We start from the raw sequence: 14,275 nt of genomic DNA on the forward strand, positions 1-14,275 counted from the left end.
CTCGATTCGGCTATTTTATCATTCTTATTTACGATGTTCACCGAGTACTTTCCTTTGTGTGAGGTATCCTGCCAGAGATTTTTTAAAGGTGGATATTGATCACTGCATATGTAAAGGTGACAAAACCCGTGGAGGTTCGTAGACGTCACTTTCGTCGAGATCGCACAGAAGACGGTTTTTCTTGCCTCTTCTTTTGAACGGTAGGTACTGAACCCCACAGAATTGTTCGCCTAGATCCTTCAAGGTGCACAGATCTCTCGAAACAGTCCTCCGAGAAGTGTTGGGAGTAGATAGCAAATGTTCCTGCAGGATTGTAGTTTACTCGGCGAGTTCGCACAAATCGCAACCGTTTTTCCCGCTCTGATCTATTTGCAAGACTCCGATGCAGAGAAATACCTACAACATGGTCTGCACGATTACTTCAGCTTGGAATCTTCCATCGATGCCTGTCATTTTTTATTAGTTTTTGTAAGAATAGAGTAAAGCATTCTTTTATGTTTGCCAGACATTTTGTCATGTGAGATTTTCGTGTTGAGCCTTTGACATCACTTCCTTTGATTCATGCGATCAACTTCCGGAACATGGTCAAATAATGGCGGACGCGAAATCGCGAGTTAATGGCCCAAAAAAATATATTTCTGGTGCTCGGTCTAGACTGAAATTTGGCAGAGTAGGTAAAGGAGACACACTGAACACGAAAATAAAAAAAAATTATGTACAAAAATTTGATCTCGGGGGCACTTTAATCGACATAACGCTTCTCTGACAAAATTCAAGTAACAAAAACTAATGCAAAGCAAAGCACTGCTAATACCGCGCCCTTGTTTATAGTCCAAATATCTCCGATATTTTTTACTCTTACGCTTTCTGTTACTGCCAAATAGTTTTTGGGTTTTGTGTATCCTTTCGTGAAGTTTATTTTGCCAGATTTACTGTTTTTTGGAGATCTTTTATCAATTTCCTCTGACTGGAACAACGGATATAATATCTAAGGATATTTTTCCGCAGACATTATCTCTTTGAAGAAGCATACAGTTTTCCGGGAGCTATAGGACCTCAATCCAATCATCTAACAGTAGATCTTAGTGAACGTGACAAAACTGGCATATATATGTGTGCGCACGTGTGTATGTGTGCTTACGTGTGTGTATGTGTGTGCTCACGTTTGTATATGTGTGCTCACGTGTGTAAATGTGTGCTCACGTGTGTATGTGTGTGCTCACGTGTGTATATGTGTGCTCGCGTGTGTATGTGTGTGCTCGCGTGTGTATATGTGTGCTCGCGTGTGTATATGTGTGCCCACGTGTTTTGTCTTATTAGCTTCATCCAATAAGAAGCATCTTTCCGACAACTCCTACGAAATTCAGTTGAAATACCACGTCATTGTTTTTCAGTCCTCGTTCTAAAATCACCTTCCAAACACTGTTGGTGCTCTCTGCTCATCATTTACTCAACACTAAACACCAATTGAGCTAACCGCCTCCCGGTTAGCTCAATTGGTTAGAGTGCCGGATTGTGTTGTGCTGTAGGTCGAGGGTTCGATAAGTAAGGAGAATTTGCTACCTTTCTATAATCAAGAAATGGATAGATATTCTAGTCTTCTCGGATAAGGACGAATAAACCGTAGGCCCCGTCTCCTGCAGGGTTAGGGGTAGGAGAAGTTAAATCCCACGCACGAGATTACTGTGTGGTGGATGTCCTCCACTGAGTGGGATGGGTGGGAATTGGCCCTGAAAAGCCCCTATGGGGAGTGGTGAATTAACCTATGTATGTATGAATAGCTATCGTTACATTCTTATGAAGCTAATTGAAATTAAGCAGTTTACAATCCTTCACCGAGGTCTGAATGTCTGGAACTCCCTATCTAGTGATCTCACCTTATCCCGAAGAGCCAGGTTCAAAGATGGGTTTTAAAAAACCCAAGGTTAGCGTGAAAGTTTATTTCAGATCTGAAGGCTTTAAAAGAAAATTCTGTTTAATTATTTGTCTAAATTTAGTGATTGGATGCTTTAAACAGAAGAAGGGAAAATTATCCAACAAGGCTCTTGAATCGAGAACAAAGAAATCTGGATTAAAATTTAACGCCGGCCGTGCCGAATGAGCCTTCGAACAACTGGGCCCAGATGTTCTTACAGTCGAACCTGTATATAACGGCCCTGTATATAGCGGTCACCCCGTCTATAACGGTCACTGAACAACTTCCCAAAAATCGTCCCTTATCTGTATATAACGGACGCAGTCACCCTTTCGACTTCCTAAAGCTACAATTTGATTTGTCTTTTACCTGAATATTACGCCGGTCACGAAATTGGGTTTAGCTTCGCTCGTTAAATTGCACCAATGAAGGTGTGGTGGTCTCACAAAAATACAAAGTAAAAGGAAAAAGGAAACTTAGGTCAAAGTATACTACACCTCCCTTAAAGTACACCAAGAACATTTACGGGCATTCTGTTGTATTCAATGCGTTTCTGTTTAAATCGTCGTCAATAAATGTAAATTGAGTGATTTTCTAATTGAAAACGATGTTCATTAGCTTCCAGTAGACTTTACTGAACCCAGTGAAGTGAAGTAAAACTTTATTTAAAGAGGAAACCACAATCACCCCTGGGTGATTTTCATGGCGGACCTCCATATAAAAATAAGTTAATTACAATAATAATTGTAAAATATTCAAAGTACAAGAACTAGATACATTAATAAGAATGGAATTGAGATAGATAAAATAGATTAATGAATACTGAATATAATATTGATGGATAAAAAGAAGAGAAGGTTATATATTATTAAATTAATATTGTTTCTTAAAAATCCTAAAATTTACCGCTGTCCTCAGTGATCCATTTAAAGAGTTCCATTCATTAAAAAACATATCAGCCGACATAGATTTTCCCCAGTTAGTTTTTACTGTAAGGAGAGTAAACAGAGATTTATTTCTCGTATTATGGGCGTGAATTTCCTCATGCTTAATATTATCATAATTGAAATCCTTGTTTTTTTGTAATATAATTAAAAATAAACGATAACCTATGAAATTTTCTGCTATACTCTAAATCTTTCCAGCCCAGTGACTTCAGAGCATCATGACTAGAAGAAAAAAGGGGTTTATCAGTTACTAATTTTGCAGCCTTATTTTGAAAAATTTGGAGTCTGTTCATAAGGGTGCAATTAAACCTATCACCCCACACTACGTCAGCGCAATCAAAAATTGGTAAAACAATTGTATAGAAAATAATCTCCCTAGATTTATTTGGTAGTAAGTAATTTTCTTAATGGATAGGTAGGTAGGTAGGTAGGTAGGTAGGTAGGTAGGTAGGTAGATAGATAGATAGATAGATAGATACCTAGCTTTACTAGGAAGTAAAATCATTGCAGCCCGCGGGCCGGCTGAAATACGACTTACCTCACAATGGGAATAAATTATCTCTTATTCTAAGATAAGGTGTTTATTAATTTCCGGAGTGTTTTTCAATTTCTGGAATGAAAAATTCAACGATTATTTATCGTAAGGTCCTGAAATTAAGATTATTAATCGCAAAGGGCTTCACTTACGATTATTAGTCGCAAAGAGTGTACTATTGCGATTAATAATCGTGGAAAGTACGGCTATTAATCGTGACTGCATCATTAATAGTCGTGTTTGACGAGCTTTTAGACTAATAATCGTGCATCGTACGGCCAATAATCGCATCTGACAGCAAATGTCATTATTAATCGTACTCCTCTCCAGAGAAAGTTCAACCAGAAATTTTTTTTGGACGACCGCCATTACGAACAAAAATTCAGAAGTTAGTACTTCTTCGCACATGGCTTTTCAAGCAATAAATGTCACACATTTGAAGTCTTCTTGGGTTGAGGTTCTCAATGAACTTCATTTCTGTTTAAAAAGTGTATTTACCAACGACGTTTTTCTTTTCTTTCGTCCTTCGACTAAGTTCAGCGCGGGCTTTCGATATCGTGAGAGAGTTGACCAACGTTTCTTCTCGATGACCTAGAATAATGTAAGTAAATACGTTAATTTCCGACAGGTTTTAAGTAGATTTAAGTTTAACCGAATACAGTTTCAAACGAACAGCCAAATGAGTCAAATCACGACAAATGCCAAATCCCAACAACGGCCTTTTGCGAAGTTGAAACGTATGTTTATGAGAAAGCGACAGATGAAACCGGCGGCGGTGATCGATGTGATACAATTATTTCAGGTGTGGATAACTTGCATCGCACTCCGCTAGTCCCGGCTTTACTGAATTAGAAATTGTCAGACTCAATCCAAAAAAAAAAGAAACGTTTCACTGATTTCCCTACCCCGATTTCTTTTCTTTTCTTATTTTTTTTTTTATTTTATTGTTTAATCAAACGTAATTCGAGATGCGTTTGCATTTTTCATAATCGAAGAGGAAAGATTAATTTGAGTCGCGGGTTCATTTCTCCATCCCGCAAGACTCTAATTCTTTCCAGAACTATTGTGTTTCGAAATGGGTCGTTCAACAGCAATGGTGAAAACGCTGTTCCTGAATGGAAAAAATATTTTCGATATTTTGAGTGAAACCCACCCCGGCGAGATTTGGCAAATGTCACGCCGATTCGGTGAGATATGTCTTTTTCTATTCTTTTGCCATTGTGATGCTTATCTAGCGGTTAAATAGTCGTTTTTCACCCGAAACTGAATGACAGACAAGTAACAACGAGAATGGCCTTCCTTCATTTATCTCAAATAATAACTGTTTTACACTCTTTCATTTTAGGCATACAAACTGACAAGCAAATCAGAAAAACAGTGCGCGACTGTCGACTCGTGCTACCGATGCGATTATATTTAGATACGCGTCATTTTAATAGATCAAAACACATTACGTCGCATGGGTTTTCCTATTTTCCGAAACTTCTTTTATTCGATTAGCTTATTTCTGAGAGACGAATTTAGCTAATATCTAAGTGTACAATGGGTTCTTGTCGAAAGTTTTTTTTTTCCGCCGTCAAAATTCATTTGTAGGAATTTCGAAGCCTGCGTCACGTACCCGCTCCGGATGAAAAAGAAAAAATTCATATTAATCAATGTTATATTTGTTTCAGCCCAAACACGTTGTGTCGGCGACGGAAACATTCTAAAAACATTCACGATGCTTATCCTACGCTGCGGCTCTAGTAGCTCTTGACATTGCGTCACTGTACGAGAGGAGGGCGATCTTGTGTGATGCTCTATTTTATCAGATTGTAAGGGACGAAAACCACAAGCTCCATGATCTGCTGCCTCCACGCAACGAGTCCATCTATCGCACCCGCAGCCAGAGGTACTTCAAGCTACCGTATTGTAAGACAACTAGGTTCAAAAACACATTTATCATGGCGAACAGTTTTGATTAATAGTAGCTATCTTAATTATTTGTATTTTGGTTTTTGATACTTCTCTTATTGTATTTTATTGTAGATTACACTTTGCGGTGTTTATTAATTTCCGGAGTGTTTTTTAATTTCTGGAATGAAAAATTCAACGATTATTTGTCGTAAGGTCCTGAAATTAAGATTATTAATCACAAAGGGCTTCACTTACGATTATTAGTCGCAAAGAGTGTATTATTGCGATTAATAATCTTGGAAAGTACGGCTATTAATCGTGACTGCACATTAATAGTCGTGTTCGACGAGCTTTTAGACTAATAATCGGGCATCGTACGGTTAATAATCGTGCATCGTACGGTCAATAATCGCATCTGACAGCAAATGTCATTATTAATCGTACTCCTCTCCAGAGAAAGTTCAACCAGAAATTTTTTTTGGACGGCCGCCATTACGAACAAAAATTCAGAAGTTAGTACTTCTTCGCACATGGCTTTTCAAGCAATAAATGTCACACATTTGAAGTCTTCTTGGGTTGAGGTTCTCAATGAACTTCATTTAACTTCATCAATGAACTTCAATGAACTTCATCATCCGCAACGCGCGTTTTTGCAACCTTTCCATTTCATTGGACAGATATTGCGGCAAAGAATGATGAAAAGTAGCATATCCTCAGATGGAACTTTAGCGCGCTTTAGCTGTTTTAGGAAGTACAGACGCTTCGCAGCCTTTTTGCATATAGATTCTACATGTGCGTTCCACCTGAGGTTGTCCGAGACTATCACTCCTAAAAACCTTGCGGATGAAACAACTTCGATTTGCTTGTAATTGACAGTAATATGATCAAACAGACTACCTGATCTGGAGAATGATATTCTCAGTTCTTTACATTTAGACTCATTGAATTGGAAACCATCAACTTCTGACTGTCTTACAAGTTCATTTACACGTAATTGCATGTAGCTAGACTCATTCTTCAATACTGATTCGACAAGAGTGGTGTCATCAACGTATTTCCAAATAATTGTGTCTGCTACAGAAAGATTATTTATCGTGATAAGGAACAGCCAGGGGCCCAATTTCGTCCCCTGTGGCACCCCTGCAGGAACAGCTTCCCACTCCGAGAAGCAATCGCGGCTCAGTTTTATCCTTTGCTTACGGTTCGTTAAAAAGTCCATGATCCAGCACAAAATCGGCCTTGGAATATCGTAGGAGGAAAGCTTCCGCGCCAGAACATGATGGTCAATCAGATCAAATACCTTCCGGAAGTCAAAGAGTACAACTCTTGTAGTCGATCCATTTCCATCCGTTGACTTCGCCCAAGAGTGAATCACACTAATTAATGCATGCGTGGCGCTGGATTTAGGCACCGTACCAAATTGCTGTGGGTCGATCTTTGAGAGGACAGCGGCCTTAACATAAGTGTCGACAACGTACTCCTCCGCTATCTTTGACAAGATTGGAGTCAGGGAGATGGGTCGAAGGTGTTTGTTTATGTCCTGCACAGGTCTTTGCTTAGGCACCGGCACGACATCCGCTTCTTTCCATGAATGAGGGAGACGACCTTCGCGATAAGATAAATTGAGAATATCTGCTATCGGCGCTGCCAGTAAATCTGCATTTTCTTTCAACACCCGCCCTAGGATGCCATCAGGACCATGCGCTTTGCTTCTGTTCAGTTTCATCAATTTCTTATAAACCGACTCGTTTGATACAACAAGCGCAGGTTGTTGGGTTGCACTGTTAGAGGGTATTATGACAAAATCAGCAGGGAGCGGAGAGAAACACTGCATAGGCGAGAGAAAGGCCTTATTGATGGTGTTGGCAAGAGAGATGTCATCTGAGGGCTCATACAGGTGTTGCAGGTACTTCGTGACGTAAGATCTCCGTGAAAGCCGGAGAAGAGCCGCTAAGCTTTTTGATTTCATCGCACCACGTGGACTGCCTACACTCCTTCAAGTGCTCCACCTTCGCTTGAAAGTACTTAGCCCGACACGCTTTTCGTTTGCGATTCACGCGATTCCTTAGCTCCCGAAACTGTTGATTATCCCCACGGGACAGGGCGCGCTGGCGTGCTTGAATAAGATCTGTAAGTGTAGATGTGATCCAAGGGGGCTCAGTAGAGTGCACCCTCCGGGATTTAATAGGAAGAATATGATCAAGTCCTGTTTTTATGATCTGTTCCAGGAGCAAGACCTTTTCAGCGCACGTTTTCAAGGCGCAAGTCAAGGTGTTCACATCCACAGCATCCAAATAGGTGCCCATTGCTTGGCGCTTACTGGGGCGCAAATCTCTCGTCTTAATAGTGATAGTGGGTTGCTTTACATGTGCTCTCTCTTTCGTTTGCCTAATACATTTTATCATTCCTAAGCGTTTTGAGACTTTGCTGCATCTTAAGTCAACATGGTCAGACCAGGTAAGTTTTTCATTTATTACAACTCCTAGATATTTGTAATGTCCAGTTCGCTCAATGTTCTCATCATTAATGTTCAGGTTACTTGTCCCAATAGCTTCAGTCTCTTTTGACCACCAATCAGCATTAGCTTTGACTTTTGATATTAAGGGTAAGTCTATGCTTATTTAACCAGTCCTTTACGTAATTTAAGTCTTCATTTAATTTGGCTTCCAAATCAAGAGCAGTTTGAGATGAGCAATAAATAGCAGTGTCGTCAGCAAACAAAGAAGCTTGGCAGTTTTTCAGAACATCAGCAAAATCATTTACATAAACAAGAAACAATAGCGGTCCAAGAACGCCAATGTTCATGGTTCTCTTTGATGAAATGGAATTTCCAATTGAGGTTTGACAGCCACGATTTTCAAGATAGGATTTAAACCAAGGAATAGATAACACATCCACGCCAAGGGATTGCAGCTTTAAGAGGAGTATGCGATGATTCACAGTGTCAAATGCTTTCTTGAGATCCAAGAACACTGCCCCCATGACTTCACCTTGATCCATGTTATTTAGGATTTCATCTCTAACTTTTAACAAAGCACTTGCTGTTGAGCGTTTACGTCTGAAGCCGGACTGTTTAATGTACAATAAGTTGTTGGTTGTTAAATATCCATATAACTGACTATGAACAGCATGTTCAACAATTTTACTAACTGTCGGGAGGATAGAAATCGGTCTGTAATTATCACAATTATCTTTCCACTGTTCTTATACAACGCCGTAATCTTCGCCAGCTTCCAATTTTCCGGAAAACGTCCACTAGAAAGTGACAAATTGATAATATACATCAAAACATGTGCGACAACTTCAGCGCCATCTTTCAAGAGCCTTAAACTTACGCGATCCAAACCGATAGCTTCGTTAGGCTTTAGGCATTTTAGTTGTTCCAATACAAATGGCATCGTCACAGGTTGTAAAGAAAATGACAGACCAGTTTTCAGCGGAAAAACATCACTTTCTCATAGACACTACCAAAGCGCCTTGCCAACTTTTCACCGAGAGTCTAGCCTGAGTATCAGGCGTTTCTGGGGGAAAGGGGTAACATAGAAGCGAGAAAGGGAGAGAAACGCCTTCCTTTCTCTTCTCCCCCTCCCCCCAATCTTCTCTCCCCTAGCCCTTTAGAAAAACCTGACACTCAGGCTACCGATAGTCGAAAAACGTTTATTAAGAGCCAGTGATTTCTTCGCACTTTTTGTAAACTTTGCCACTTATGAAAATTGATGTAATCTGCTTACTGTCTTTAGATCCTGGTAACACTTGTTTAAGGGATTTCCACATTTCCTCGCTGTTGGACATAGAATCATTGACAAGGTTGCAGTAGTAGTTAGATTTTAATTTCTTTTCATATCGAGTAACTTGATTAGGAGGTTTTTTATAATGGATCCAATGTGAACTTAAATGTTTTGATTGCTTTTTCATGATGATAATCTCTGGCATTCCTAAGACTTGTGAGTTCATCATTTACCCAAGGGGATTTGAAATCTTTTACTCTTCTTTTTTTAACGGGTGCGTGTTCATCAGCCACTTCACAGAAAAAGCGTTCCCAATCCCTAAAAGTGAATCACAAACATTTTGTATGGACTTTCTATATCGTGTTTATTGCATTCGTTATTGTCAATAAAACGTAAATTGAGAGATCATTTGCTCATAAAAATGCTATTTATTGACTTCCAGGAGAATTTGAAGGAAACCTGCTTACTGCGGCCACCCTGTATATAACGGTCACTTCGCCATTTCCCAAGGGTGACCGTATTGAAATTGCAAATCGAGAGAATGCTATAACGGTCAAGACCCTAACGAAAGCGAACACCCTCGGGAATTGGAAATTAAAAAGTGTTCATGACAAGAACTGTCCGGTATTGGGTATAAGTGGACACTAAACCAAAATAGAGCGGATGCCCGCTTTCGCCTGAAACAAGAAGAAAAGTAACGTGACAATACATATATGCTGTGTCGTACTCTTATTGATATAAAACGTACGAACAGCTTGCTCGCCCGCGAAAAATGGAGAACTGACCACACCGATCTCCACTGCTCTGTTGCTCTGTCGAAGGTCATAAGTTGTTGTCAAGAGTCAGTTGTTGTGCATGAAGTGTCCGCTTTCGAGAAAGCATAAACAAAAGGGAAATCTATTTTTTAATTGGAAGGTAAAAAGGCAAATTGAGAAAAAGTATCTGCAAGTAAAGGTGTCCCGTTACGAGCCAGAGTGTAAGTCGCTACATCAGTAAGCCAAGCGAACTCAAAATGTAACCAAACCAGCTGTGTAATTGGCATCTGACCCAATGAAATTTGCTAGAGGAGCGGCAATGCCTTCCTTTCCCCTTGTTATTTTCTTCCCTCAGAAAACTTTCAAGCTCAGTGAAAATGAGCGCTTGTTAAGGGCTCAGACAAAGAAACGCTTACATTGAAGAAAGGGGGGAAATTTGACTGCAAACGTGACATTTGATGGCCTGAGGTAAACGGTACGGTTATCTTTTTTTCAAGAGTCCTAATGTTTTCCAAAATATTCAGTGTTGATTATTTGTTTCAAAGCTTATTTGAGTCGGTGTTGGTGTAGCAAGGCAGAGTTCGAGTTTGACATGTCGATTTTTGGAAGGGAAATAAATCGGGCGTACAGGAGAAAGATCTTCGGTGCAAGGCCGAGAGTATGTTTTCTGAAGCTGGCGTGAATCAAATCAGTGAATACATGTGATCGATCGCAAACCGCTTGGAGTCACGCGAGCCAACTCCAGCGGTCACGTTCAACACTTAGGGCAAAGGAGTTTCAGGACGGTCAACTCCCTCAGCGCTTTTCTCTTTCTTGTAATTTGTCACGTATGTCCTGTAAAATATATGTGAGATGAATTTTTTCCTTTTTAACCAGTCCGTTTAGGACGTTAGAAAACCAAACTTTTAGCCTCATTTTGCGTTTGAAATGAAAGGCCTCCATCCTTTGTGAAATTCGAGATGGTGGCGTTCATGTTGATTAATTTATTCAGTTGGTAACTTTTAACCTTAACCCTTTTCCAGCCACCCACCCATACATCATTTAAATTACTACCACTACTGTTGTTATTTGTTTCTTGTTGAAATTAAGAGACAACATTATGTAAGTGTGTACATTGCAAGGCTGTTTGATGTGACACATATTGCAAACTAAAACAGCCACAACGATTCCCGATTTCCATTGCAGTGAACCGTTCATATAACAACAAATCCCAAAAATCAAGCATTCTGCTCCAAGAGCAACACTGAAAACGCATGGATCTTTTAAGATCAAAATTTGCTCAAGAAATCAAAAGTTTGCATTCAAAACAAACCTCAAGGCCAGATCTTGCTGTTTGGCTGGAAAATGCCTTCTCACTTTATCCGCTAGCCCTTGTTCCTCCATTTGACGAAAGCTAGTGTCGCAAACACAACCTTTGCCTCGTTTGACCGAAAAGAATTCTGGGAAATTCAACCACAACTCGAGAAGGGAAAACTCCACGCTTCCACTTTTACAAATTATTATAAGTGTCGGGCCACGCAGTCCTAGCAGCAAAATACCACATCCATCGAGACTTTTACCACTCAAAACTGGCCCAAAAAGCCTTGGTAGGTCCTTCTAGCCATCCACAGATGGGCCAGAGACGCGACTTCACTTGTGAACTCGCCAAGCTTGAATGAAAGCATTTTGGCGGTCCAGTTTACATGAAACCACCTCTCACCTCTGTTTTCTTTCAGAGGCTTGCCTCTACCCACATTCCAGCTTAATAATGCTGTCCTGAGGGCTTCTGTAGAGGGAAAATGGCTCGAAAAACACTTATAAACGCGAGAAAACGAATTGATTTGAACGCATCCAAACACGAGCGGTTGATCTAGGTCACGTGACCCCAAAATCTGAGCCCATGGTGTTTCAAAACCGCAAATATTGTCAGGGATACCTCATATAACGAGAAACAAAGTGAGCTTAAGTTTTGTATGATCAAATTATAGGTTTTGTGTGCTGGGAAAGGGTTAAACTGCTAACCGCGGTTTCGCGTCTGCGGTTGACGCATGCACACCAAACGTAGATCTAAAACTTTTTACAATATCTCTGACGCGCTTATTGGTCGAGAGTCATTGTCCATAAGGTTAGAGATCATAAACATGACGTATCGTGCGCGCGTATGATTTTTCGAAAACTTAACCGCATATGCAGGCTTCTTTTTGACATTATCTTAATTTTATTGCAAAAAATAAATTGACGCTACGCCTCGTGATTTTACTTTAGTTTTCAAATGCAACTATTACAGGGGGTGTGTAGTTTTTTTTTAAGGTATTTAGACTTTTATCTTGTGCATGTTATGTATTATTTCTCGTGGCTTTTTGATTTTCCAAACAGCTGAACTATGGATCCAAACGGACTGCGTTGTAACGTCATTGATGAAAGTTCACTTTCAGACTTGTTGATTTTCCATATTTGATTATCGCCATGGGCTTCCCGGTTTTGTTACATGGGTCGACCTGCGTGTTACTGTTACTAAACAGAAAAAGTCATTCTGCAGTGTTTGCGTCCACTGAAGAGATGAGCAGCAAATTAAAGCCGAGCAAAGCTGGAGACGGAAGGCACTTGGATTCCCAACCAAAATTATGACTACGATTTCCTAGCTACTGGTCACAAAAATGAGTCCTCACACCCTTGAATTAACGCATTTTGCTGAGCTTTCAGTAACCACAAACCAGTATTGCATTATTATTTTTTTTCCCCACTTGTAGGGTAACCGCCTCCCGGTTAGGGAGGTCAATTGGTTAGAGCGCCGGATTGTGTTGTGCGGTAGGACGAGGGTTCGAGCCCCGGTCGGACCAATACTCATGGTCTTAAAATAAGTGAAGAGAATTTGCTACCTTTCTATAATCAAGAAATGGATAGATATTCTAGTCTCCTCGGATAAGGACGAATAATTAACCGTAGGCCCCGTCTCCGGCAGGGTTAGGGGAAGGGGACGTTAATTTCCCACGCACGAGATTACTGTGTGGTGGATGTCCTCCCCTGGGTGGGATAGGTGGGTGTTGGCTCTGAAAAGCTCCTACGGGGAGTGGTCAATTAACCTATATATGTAGGTATGTATGTGGATCTATTTTTTTACTTTGAACTCGTAAGAAGTAAAGGAACAGAACCGGTAGACCTTGGCCGGATTGTAGGAGCCGGTAAGACGGTAGGATTCTCGGAGCCATTCCGCTGATGGAGAGCAGGTAAAAAATTTTACAATCCCTGTTGTAGATCTAGAGACGGTTGCAAGACAGTCATCCCTTCTCTTCGGAGCCTTTCGATCATCTACCGGTACCTCTCGGTACAAACCAGATCGCAGGATTAGTAAAGTACCGTCCACTAACAAACTGAGAAAAAATAAACGAATCTTACAACCGGAGAGTCATAGCCGTCATTTTAACTTTAATTATTTTTTCGATAAGTAGAGGAGCTCAAAGATCATAAAGAATTCTCCTGAGCATTGATGTTATACGAATGTAACTTGCGCCAATTTGTCGCATGATTTCACAAACCTGCGCCAAGCAACCGTTTTTTCCCTTAAGCGGGAGCCCTCCTGTTATTGGATAATAGCGAGAGCCTTAGTGTTTTCTGCTAGGCGCAAGTTTCACCGTGTGAAAATGGGTAAAGGAGTGTCTAAAAATATTAAATCCGATTTTTATCTTTCTTCTCTTTCTTCTCTGTATAGTTTTATTTTTTAAATATAAACGCATTAAATGAAACCTATTTTTTTTTTTCAATCAAAAACTTTTGTAATATCGATGTCTTGTTGCTGAGGTGTTGTGACTTATTTTTCACGGGTTTATACGCGACGCTTGATTAAGGTCAAATTAAGGACGTGTTCCGAACATTTTACAGAAAGGCAAGAATGTGATTTGAATTTGTCCCTATAAAATTCATTACGCGAAAAATTCTGTTTAAGTGTACCTGAGTCATGAATCTTTCTCAAATTCGTGCGTGAAATGAGATCACACCCTTTGCTACCCTGTGAATTCTCAAGTTCATGGAATAAACTCAAGTTTGATCATTTTAACTTTCCGTGACTCATTCGACCGAGGACCGGCAAATCATTTCGTACGTGATGTATCGTTTATACGAGGCCAACGTTTTTGAAAAGTTAATTTTAATTTCTCATTTTTTTCTAAAGAGCTTGGGAATTCGTGATATCCTGTGTGCAAAGCAAATAAAATAGAACAAAAGAGGGAAAGTTTTTGGCAAATACTTCCACCTTGTTTTGTAAAGAATTCATGAAATTAAATTAAATGGTCTAAAAACGCTGTTCTTTTCTAAATTTTCTATATTCAAGCCATTGTAATTGTATGATTTAGCAGTCATTAAATCAACAATATAATTGAATTATATTGAAATAATGAGGGATGCACCTTTGCAAATACTTTTAAATTACTAAATGATTTCGTGAATTGAGTGAAAAAGCACAAAACAGGGCAAGGTTCAAGTGTCGATAGTCAAATATTGTTAATGGCTGTTTTTACTCTGAG

This window comes from Stylophora pistillata, chromosome 1 (assembly GCF_964205215.1).
Source record: "Stylophora pistillata chromosome 1, jaStyPist1.2, whole genome shotgun sequence".
NCBI classification, from domain to species: domain Eukaryota; kingdom Metazoa; phylum Cnidaria; class Anthozoa; order Scleractinia; family Pocilloporidae; genus Stylophora; species Stylophora pistillata.